Source organism: Anser brachyrhynchus (genome assembly GCF_964034855.1).
Source record: "Anser brachyrhynchus genome assembly, chromosome: 1".
NCBI classification, from domain to species: domain Eukaryota; kingdom Metazoa; phylum Chordata; class Aves; order Anseriformes; family Anatidae; genus Anser; species Anser brachyrhynchus.
In genome coordinates this window covers 85,685,542-85,696,057 of record NC_137694.1, presented here as the reverse complement: position 1 = coordinate 85,696,057, position 10,516 = coordinate 85,685,542, and the positions used below count along the sequence as shown (strand labels likewise).

Genomic DNA, 10,516 nt, shown 5'->3' with positions numbered 1-10,516 from the left:
GGCAGCAATCTGTGTCTTGACTAAATCTCCAATGAAGTAAAAAGATATTTACACCAAAGGACTGTAATAGATGTTTCTACCTACTTGTGATTTTTAAAATATACCTTCCCACTGTTATGTATATAAACTAGATTCATCGTGAGCACAGCTTTTAGTATCAAGTTTAAACTTTGGTTTTGAAAGCTCAGACTGGAGTGCATTGTGAAGCCACAAGGGAAAGAATTGGTATGCTGAAATGTTTGTAAGGTGGTCTTAAACAGCAACTACTTTTAAACATCCAAGAAACATCTACTATGAGAGAGAAACTTTATGTAATGTAGTTAAAGACTGAATTTAAGTTTTGACTGGCTTGAAATAAAGGCAAAAAGGATGGAAGAAAGGCTATAATTATTGGAAGAACATAATGTGATGCTTAGACAGGATGTGAAATTCACTGAGGAACATATTGCAGCTATAATTAGAGATAGTGTTTCAGTCACTTTAAAAATGAGTCATTAGAGAATGCATTAAAAAGTAAAATTCTACATCTGTTGGGTCTCCCAGTTGAGACAGAAACCCAAGACCTAAAAGGGAGATTTTTTTTTTTTTTTTCTAAGAAACTCTGAGGTTGAATTCCTGAAGTAAAGCATAAATAAAGCTTTGGAGTTGGAAACTGATCAAAACAAAACAGAAGTATAGGTAGCTTGCAATACCTTCAGTATATACTTCTAGAACATTAACAAGAGTACTGATAATCTTGTTCTACAAGGTGTTGTAATTGATTGCTTAAGTTTTACAGGGATTTCCTCTTGTCTTTCATCCTTGCTCCCAGTCATGGTGTGGGGATGGCAAATATTTCCACTTTGTTCTCAGAATGTACAAGTAAGAACAGTTGAGTGACGTAGTCTCGGTTCTTCCATGTTCATCATCCATATAAAATGAACTGGATGGAGAATAGATTTTATTATTCATTGCTCAGCTATAATAAATAATTTTCAACTAAATTCTTATAATTATGCTAGGGCTATGGGTGAGAAGCACAGATGTCAGTGTTTGATTGCTTTGGCTTTTTGCAAAGAGTTGGATTTTCTGAGGGAGAAGTTTGTAGTAAGGAGGTCAATGCATGGAGCTGGCGCCACATTTTTCTCAACCTGTTTACATGTGGGAATTCTCTACAGTTAAACATATTGACAAGCAATTTTAATCACACAGCAATTTAAAGGAAAATGAACTACGCAATAATGAAGAGAATTCTGGTAATGATTCTGTGGTTTCCTCTTGTCAGCTTCTAATACTGATTATTCTCTAGATCTTTTTCTTGTTTTGTTTTATTGTAATCTGTTTTGAAATGTGTTCATTTGCATCCACAGTGTTCCACTGACTAAACTTGTGTAGACTTGTAATGAAATTAGATGACTTTATGTCACAGGCCTAGTTGATAAAAAGTAACTCACAGATTTGAGGTCTCTGATACTGCATGAGCAACACTGTCACTAGCTGCTAGGGAACATATGGATGTAACACTTAATCTAGTTAAGATGAGGAAACGTACATACTCTGTACTTAGAACTATTTGCTTAATTTATAAATCTTTTTGTTGAGTATAAACCATAACCACCAAAAATTGCTTTTGAGCACTTCATTATTGTGACAGTCAAAATAAGAGGTAGCTTGAGCAGATAAATCTGAAGCCCTTCTTCCTTTCCTTTCCTTTCCTTTCCTTTCCTTTCCTTTCCTTTCCTTTCCTTTCCTTTCCTTTCCTTTCCTTTCCTTTCCTTTCCTTTCCTTTCCTTTCCTTTCCTTTCCTTTCCTTTCCTTTCCTTTCCTTTCCTTTCCTTTCCTTTCCTTTCCTTTCCTTTCCTTTCCTTTCCTTTCCTTTCCTTTCCTTTCCTTTCCTTTCCTTTCCTTTCCTTTCCTTTCCTTTCCTTTCCTTCCTTTCCTTTCCTTTCCTTTCCTTTCCTTTCCTTTCCTTTCCTTTCCTTTCCTTTCCTTTCCTTTCCTTTCCTTTCCTTTCCTTTCCTTTCCTTTCCTTTCCTTTCCTTTCCTTTCCTTTCCTTTCCTTTTCCTTTCCTTTCCTTTTCTTTCCTTTCCTTTCCTTTTCCTTTCCTTTCCTTTCCTTTCCTTTCCTTTCCTTTCCTTTCCTTTCCTTTCCTTTTTTCATCACTGGTGTCTGAAAGTGGTTATTGTGATATTTATCAATGGAAGAATAGCGTGTTTGCTCAAAAGAAGTTGGTTACAAGACATAAGTTCTGCTAGTTGGCTTGCCAGTTAAGTTCATCTCTGTGGAAATGCAAAGTAAACACTTTAGGGTTGTTTTGATGTTAAACTACCGTACTCCCTTTGATGCACTGTTATTTGGAAGCTGACTCTGCTGAGTTTTCCTGTTCTGTCTTAGGTGCTTCTCCACAGCAACCTCATCTCCTGTCGTGCAATGTAGTATTACTTCTAGCTGAATATTGTTGTTGATAGAGCTGCAGAGCTGCACGCTTGTAGGTGCAAGTAGATAACAGTCAGCAGTGTAGAAAAACCCGGGCTATGCAAATATAACAGGACAATTGCTCCCAACAAGGTGCTGCACTGAGGTAGATATATTGCAACTGAGAAATCAAGTGGTGTAGCCCTCTCTACACAACAATATGTTGTGCTATATAAATATTCTCATATTTGTAAAGGTTCTTTAACTGTATTTAAGACAAAACAGCTTGCAGGCTTCAACAAGAAACGAAAACACCTTAGAAGTAACACAAGTAACCCAGTTCTCATAACTGCTGTATTTTTTGCTTTATTAAAAGAAAAAAAAAAAAGAAAAAAAAAAGTTTAGAACCCATGCTATTAACAACTTTCACAAAATTCAAAGGTAGGTGTTTCTTGAATCTGTTGCATCCTGTCTCAGATAAAATGTCACAAAGATGATATCTGGGATAAGGACAACTTTCCCCTGCAAACAAAACAGGATTTATTTTTTTCCTGTTGCATTAATTAGGAGACACATTCTTTATTATTTCCCTTTAATGACATGTAAAATTAAAATTTGATTTAAAATTACTATTTTTTAACCTTTTCATATACTTCCAGGGTAATTCTGTCCTGTGAGTGGTTTTCATCAGCCTAAAACTGAGGTACTGTCTAATGTATACAGAAATAAAAACACAGTTTCTCAAGAGCAGAGCAGGAAATGCTACAAGTGTAGAGAATACTTGATCAGCTGTCCGCAGCTTGGTGTTAGCTGTGGCAGTGACAGGTCTGGTCTAGAGATAAACGCAGACTGGTATAATCATGTTACAACTAGCTGGATATGCTTCAGACTAAAAGGCTTTCTCAGGCAGATGGATTTTGATGCTTTTTTTTTTTTTTAACTGTTTTAGGACAAGCAGTTTGTGCACACTTGAGCATGAGTGTGAGAAACATTCCGTAGCCAATAACTTAGGCTCAGGCGAGGATCTCAGTGAAGTAGTAATTTATTCGCGATTGCAATGGCGGGCGTCACACAAGCAGGAGCGCACCTACTGGTTCCAAAACACAGTTTATATACTTTCTGATGACAGGACCCTCCCCTGTTTCCCCACTGAGTGGGTAATCCAGGTTCACAATCTATCTGATGCTTCACAGACAACTCACGGCCTTCAGTTGCGGGCCTGTTAAATTTCAAATTTCTTTTGACTTTTTTCTACTGTTTGAAATGGTAATGTTTCTTCACTTATCTGACTTGACTTAACACCGTGATTTTCACCTAATTGTTCTAAGGAGTCTGGTTGTCTGCATTTTACAAGGTCGCCTGCTAAGTTTTCTTATCACTGCAAGCATATCTCAATACCCCATTCCTTACCTTTAAACAATGTAACTCTGCAAAAACAACATTTTTATTCCCACAATTCCCCCCTTTTCTTTTTTTATAAATTGTTGATTTTTGCAAAACTTTTCTCTAAGGTGCAATTTGGTAGATATCTTCCTCTTCTTCACCTTCTTTGCTTTCCATCTCCTCTAATATCATCACCTTATCTGAGTAAGGTGGTGGCTTTATGGTCATTTGTTTCAATAGTGCAGTTTCAATTAACCACTGTACTAGTCCTCTTACGCAGGGGGTAATGCAACAACCAACGGCTGTCAAAACTCCTGCTACTACGATCAAGGATGTAAATATGCCTAATTTTTCTGCCAATTCACTGGCAAGGGTGGTAAACCCTTGCAGTGCTCTAGTTACTATGCCATCCGGGGCAGTATTGTTGGGTATAAAAGGGCAACAATGGTTGCTCAGTATCACACACACACATCTCCTTTCTCCACAAGCATCATATCTAATGCTATTCTGTTTTCCCAAGCCATTTTGCTGGTGGCATCTAGTTGTTCAGCGATTCCTCTTATCGTATCCCTTGTATAATTTGTGAATCTCTGCTGATTATAATAAATATAATTAATCCAATCCACATTCTTATTGATTGTTACCCACCAGAACAGTGACTCAAACACTGCAAGCAATTTGATTCCTGGCTTTATGTTCAACAGAAACTCCTCTAGCCACCCCAATAGAATCTATGTACACTCTATCATCAAATGATACTCCTAAGCTTCTTTTACTTCGTCTGGGTATTTGTGATGTTTCTCTTTCAAATGCCAGGGTGAAGGGTATAGCTAATTGAACAAGTGCACAAGTGCCTCCCCAGTTAGATGGTAGGGTGGACCGTAAGATCTTCCCTCCACAGTACCACCAGAGATCTACCCTGGGGATCTCAAGTCTTGAGCAGTTTCCCATCAAGTCCTTGGTAGCATTCAAGGTCCTCGTGCACGAGGCAAATTCTCCCATATGCCATGTAGCACTCACACTGTGCCGTGAGAGGCAAGCTGGTTACCTATAGCTGTAGAGAATGCAGGGGGAACCCTGATATTGCTATCACGCAAGGAAGGGAACAGCAAAGAGAGAGACTTACAGGTCTCATTTCTCCAGGTAGTCTTCTCTTGGTACAATGCAATCATACATCTCATCCCCTTGGTCCACCCCAATGGGCAGGGCACTATCTGGGCACTATCTAGGCAATTGGTCATCCCGAGGCACAAGCATAGCAACTGCTGTGGTTGAGACTCTGGACAGTATATTTGACCCATTCTATCCAGGCATTCACATCCCCATACCCTGTTTCAATCTCAAATGTTTGAACTGCCGCATTTCAAAGAGGGCCTCCTGTTTTCTCTCCTGTTTTCTCCTTGAGTTTCTCCCTTTCTCTGGTGGCAATAGAGGATCGTTTCCATGCAGCTATTCTCAATCTGGCTGTTGGGTCTCTCCCAGTTATTTGTTCTCTCTGCTCAATTGTTGTTGGGCATTTAAATCTCCACAAGCTAACACCTCACAAGCATCAAACATGACAGATTGAGGTACATAACCCTCTGTCACATTCACCCATATTTTTACGGGGTATCCCGTCTTACTATTATCTGGTCATGCCTTTTCCAAATTGCCAATTGACCAAGGCTTTCTCTGAGGCCTACAATCATTAAAAACAAAATTAATAATTGATTTTTCCCTGTCATTATTTTTAAACCTTAGGTTTCCAAATAATTATCAATACAAAGAATAAGATGTACACTACTACTATAACAAACCCCCCTTGGGAGCACTTCAATTCACTATAGGTCTGTCCTTTCTCTCAATCACAAGTCACACTCATTAGTTACCTGTGAAAATAAAAGGTTAGTTTACAATTGTAAGCTTTTATCCCGCTCAGAGTCCACTATGAGATTTTTCTCTTCGATTTCAGCTTCCAACAAGTCTTCTGTAGAAACAGCTTCCCAGGTACTAGGGTCGATGGATGCCTTCACTTGAGTATAGTGAGTGCAACCTTTTTCCGCAGTTCCTATGGCTGTTTCAGGGGTTAGTAGTACTTGGAAGTGTCCTTCCCATTCAGGCCGGAGTTGATCCTTTCCAGGTCTGAATCAGGACCCAATTTCCCACGGGTCCTGAGAGATGACAAAGAAGAGGACAACCCCAGAATACAGTTCTTAAAAAAACTCTCGTTTCGAATTGTGGTATCTCATCCCTTCTGCCCAGATAGGGTAATCTGAACAGCATCTCATACGGTGAAATTCCTATATCGTTTCTTGGTGCTGTTTGAACCTGTAGGAGTGCTAATGGTAAGCATTTTACCCAAGGAAGTTGGGTTTCTAACACTAATTTATTTAATTGCTTCTTTAATGTCTGGTTCATTCGCTTTACCTTCCCATAAGAGGAGGTGTGCCAGGGGGTGTAAAAATCCCATTCAGTCTCTAAGGCCTGCATTAACCCTTGCAGTACTTGTGAAGTGAAATGATTTCCTTGATCTGAATCAATGTTTTCAGCTATCCCATATCTAGGGACTATTTGCTCCAGTGATACCTCAGCCACCATGTTTGCAGTGGCATATACAGAGGGGAAAGCTTACACCCATCCAGTCACATGGTCAGTTAGGACAAACAGGTACTTAAGTCTCCCTGCTTTAGGTAACTCAGTAGAGTCTACCTGTATACTTTGGAAAGGTCGAATCCCTGGCTCCTGTCCCCCTCTAGGTGGATTACGGATGATCTTTTTATTTACCCTTTGACATATGGTATATCCTCTGCATATTTGCTTCACTAAAGTGTATATTCCTACACAGACATACTTTCTTAGCACAACATCACACATTACTTGCACCTCCCAATGACTCTCTTGATGTAAAACGATTAATATTTGCCTCATTGGTGCTTTATTCAGCATTTCTGTCCCATCAGGGAATATCCATTTTCCCTCAGACTTCGTGGCTCCTGATTCCTTAAAAAAATCTTTCTCTTAAAACTTTTTAGTTCTTAGTTTTCAACAATTCCCTGAATCCTCTCTGGATTTATTCTCCATTTTCCCTCAGACATTAGATGTCTTAAATACCTGACTTCTCTTTCTACATACTGTAATTTATTTTTCAATACTCCCAAGCCCTGCTTTCCCAGAAAGTTGAATAGCTTGTTAGTAACTTCCTTCACAACTGTTTTCTCCTGTCCTGACAATAAACGATCATCTATATTTTGTAACAGTAATTCCTCCTTGGGAGGTTGGAATTGCTCCAAAATCTGTTCTAGAACTTTGCCCAAATAAATTGGTGGCCCTGTAAACCCCTGAGGTAAAACTGTCCACATCCCCACATCAGAGTCTTTCCAGTCAGAGGGGAATATATCTTTGCTCTCAGGGCCTGAGAGCACTCCATTAATAACACTGTTATTCCAGTCTAACAATTTACTATTTGAATGCCCAATTTCATCATCAAATCCCTTCCCAACAAGTTAGTCCGTGCCTTGGGTACATACAATAATTGCCCAGAGATCATTTTATCCCCTAGTCTCAGTTTGGTATCCCCCAAAGGTGGCACTGTTATCCCAGCCCCTTCTACCCCCATCACTTCTTAGGGTTTCATTAGTTAATTTAATCCCTGATACTTTACAGGCCAGTAATGACCTAGCTGCCGCAGTGTATTGGGTTTGATGGCAAGGTGTGGGGGGGGCTGCAGTGGCAGCCCCCACGATGAGAATCCAGAAACCGCCCCGTGGCAGATAAGGGACAATTTCATCCAGCCCCAGAGGGGCCCAGTGCTGCCCAGAGCCAAGCCATGAGCAACACAGTCCGTGCCTCTGTGAGAGCACATCCACGAAAACAAACAAACAAACAAACAAAAACCTGCTGCTCAACAGCAGCTGGGAGAGCAAGGAGTGAGAAACCTCCCCACCAGACACCAAAATCAGCACAAAAGGAAGGGGGTGGAGGCGCTCCAGGCGCCGGAGCCAAAGCCCCCTGCGGCCTGTGGAGAGGCCCCTGGTGGAGCAGGCTTCCCCCCCCCCCCCCCCCCCCCCCCCCCACCCCCGATACTTGGGAACCTGACCAAACACCACAGCAAATATACCAAAACTTCTAGACTGTTACTTAGATAATGCCTACATCCTCTTTCCCTGCTCATTCAACTTTCCCAACTCATTCAAAAAACAGCTCTGTCAAACATTACATACCACACCTTTAACACCTTCAATAACCCTTTTTAACACTTCTTTTTATCTTTCTCCAGCCTGTACTTTCACCAAAGTCTCAGTCATTGGCCAACTTAATTCCATACCTTTCTCCCTCCAGGATGCTGAAACAACATATCAGTATAACATATTTCATCCAATTTTCCTTCTTTCCTCCTTCTTCCACTCCGGATATTCCTACCTGAAGTGGCCAGCCTGGCCACATTTAAAACATCCCATCAAAGCCTGTCCCTGCTAAGATTCAGGCCACAACACGGGTAGCTTTCCTTGCCTGCCATTCCTTCATCTCTCTTCCTCTCCTTTCCATCCTGGCCCTGACTCCCCCTGAAGATTTTCTTCCTCTTTCTCCAACCCTCTGCCTGACTACCTGCTACACTGTCAATACCATTAGTTTCACTCTCTGCTTTTCCTTCTCATCTCCCCTCCTGACACACACCTTCAGGGCCTCCCGCAGGAGGGCTCCCCAGTGACTACATCCCCCCACCTTCTGGAGCATTTTCTGTGTATCTTGCCAGGCTTTAATCACAAAATGAACTTTCAAGAGCCCTTGGGATACCGGATCCTCAGGATTCATCCCCAAGTACTTTCTCATTCTGACCCCAAGTCTCTCATATGATTTCTGTGTTGCACACTATTATTATTCCAGCCAGGATCGGCAAGTGGTTATTTCTGCCCTGCCGGTATTACCCCTGGTCCTGGAGGATGAGCTCTTTCCGATTTTTGTATAGCAGCTCTCCTCCTGATCATTCCCATTTCTTTCCCTGTAAACAACATATTTATATACATATCCCCCCCCCCCAAGAGTATAAGTTAGGTCCTAGGAACTGGTCTAATAGTTCAGCTAGCCTGTTGGGGTCCTCAGTTAAAGACTTCACCTCCTTAAAACGCCTAACCTCTCTGCTGGTAAGGAGGGGGGGAAGTTCACCTAAGAGGATACACAGTTAGTGTTAGTACTGTTAGTATCAGGGAAGGCAAAATTCTCAGTACCTCTTCTACCTTGTTCTAATTCTTGCCAGAGCCGAGAGTACGCTCTTCTCTAGGAACAGTGTTAATTGCAGTCCTTGTCTCCCTTCCTGGAGCGACTGCTGCTGCCACCGGTGCAATATTAGGATTATAGGGAGCATAACTTGGCTCCTCCTCCAAAAAAAAAAAAAAAAAAAAGGAATCTTATTGTTTACACATAAATTTAAAGCCTGAATTTTCATCAGGCCCGTATTTTGGCGAAAATACTGCTGTTTCCTTAATTGGTTCTTTTGTCCAGACTAAAACACAATATTTAACCTTTTTTTTTTTTTATCATCTCCTTTAATTTTGAGATTAATTTTCCAATTTCTTATAATTCTCCAGGAAGAACTTTCAGTAGGCACTCCCTCAGGGATATTTCCCTGTCCCCTGGAACTCATATTTCCCATTTTTCCTAGCCCTTGTCAGTGTGCTGCTACAGAAATTTCCCTCCTGCAGGGTACCACACACTAACGTTCCAATTCTGGAAAATGGGGATGTACTGCCAAGCACTTCCCCGTGCAAGGGGTACCGCACACCTATGAGTTTACCAGATTCCCTGGTGTACTGCCAAGCACTTCCCTGTGCAAGGGCTTACCATACACCAAATTTCCCAAGACTCTTCTTTTCTCTCCCTTATCTCACGCTTCGTCCGTCTCCGGCCACGCCCCTTGCGGAGCTACGGAACCGCGGATGAGGACTCCACACTCGCTTCGTACAAAAGTACGTCTCAATCACACATCATACAGAGTCTCACCCGACCCCCAAGGCAATACTTAATATTTCTTACCTTGGTCTGTGCACAGAGTTACCGGATCAATTCTTAAACCCAGAGTGCCTACCTTCTTCCCTTCCCCACTGCTTCTTGGATCCTGCCTCTTTAATCAGTCTCGGGCCCTCTGTCAGCTCTCTGCAGAACCACCACCATCGATGCACAGGACCGCTGAAATCAGCGGGGCATGCCTTCCTGCTGCTGCGGCGGTGGGGCTCCCCGGTAGGTGACTGGATCCCAGACGAGCCCCCAAATTGTGAGAAATATTCCGTAGCCAATAACTTAGGCTCAGGCGAGGATCTCAGTGAAGTAGTAATTTATTCGCGATTGCAATGGCGGGCGTCACACAAGCAGGAGCGCACCTACTGGTTCCAAAACACAGTTTATGTACTTTTTGATGACAGGACCCTCCCCTGTTTCCCCACTGAGTGGGTAATCCAGGTTCACAATCTATCTGATGCTTCACAGACAACGCACGGCCTTCGGTTGCGGGCCTGTTAAATTTCAAATTTCTTTTGACTTTTTTCTACTGTTTGAAATGGTAATGTTTCTTCACTTATCTGACGACTTAACACCGTGATTTTCACCTAATTGTTCTAAGGAGTCTGGTTGTCTGCATTTTACAAGGTCGCCTGCTAAGTTTTCTTATCACTGCAAGCATATCTCAATACCCCATTCCTTACCTTTAAACAATGTAACTCTGCAAAAACAACATTTTTATTCCCACATGAGTAACCTCAGTAGTAT

At 41.6% G+C, this 10,516-nt stretch overlaps 1 long non-coding RNA gene across 2 annotated transcripts; it reads right to left on the bottom strand.

Moving 5' to 3' along the window:
• Nucleotides 1-4,524: 4,524 nt before the first annotated feature.
• Nucleotides 4,525-10,218, bottom strand: LOC308188264. Of its 2 annotated transcripts, none has more exons than XR_013945302.1 (3): nt 9,788-10,218; nt 5,474-6,096; nt 4,525-5,356 (listed from the first exon to the last, which is right to left on the bottom strand). It is a non-coding gene; the product is annotated as an uncharacterized lncRNA (long non-coding RNA). The 2 variants fall into 2 exon arrangements; XR_013945303.1 differs by having other exon boundaries at nt 5,474-5,928.
• Nucleotides 10,219-10,516: the final 298 nt, after the last annotated feature.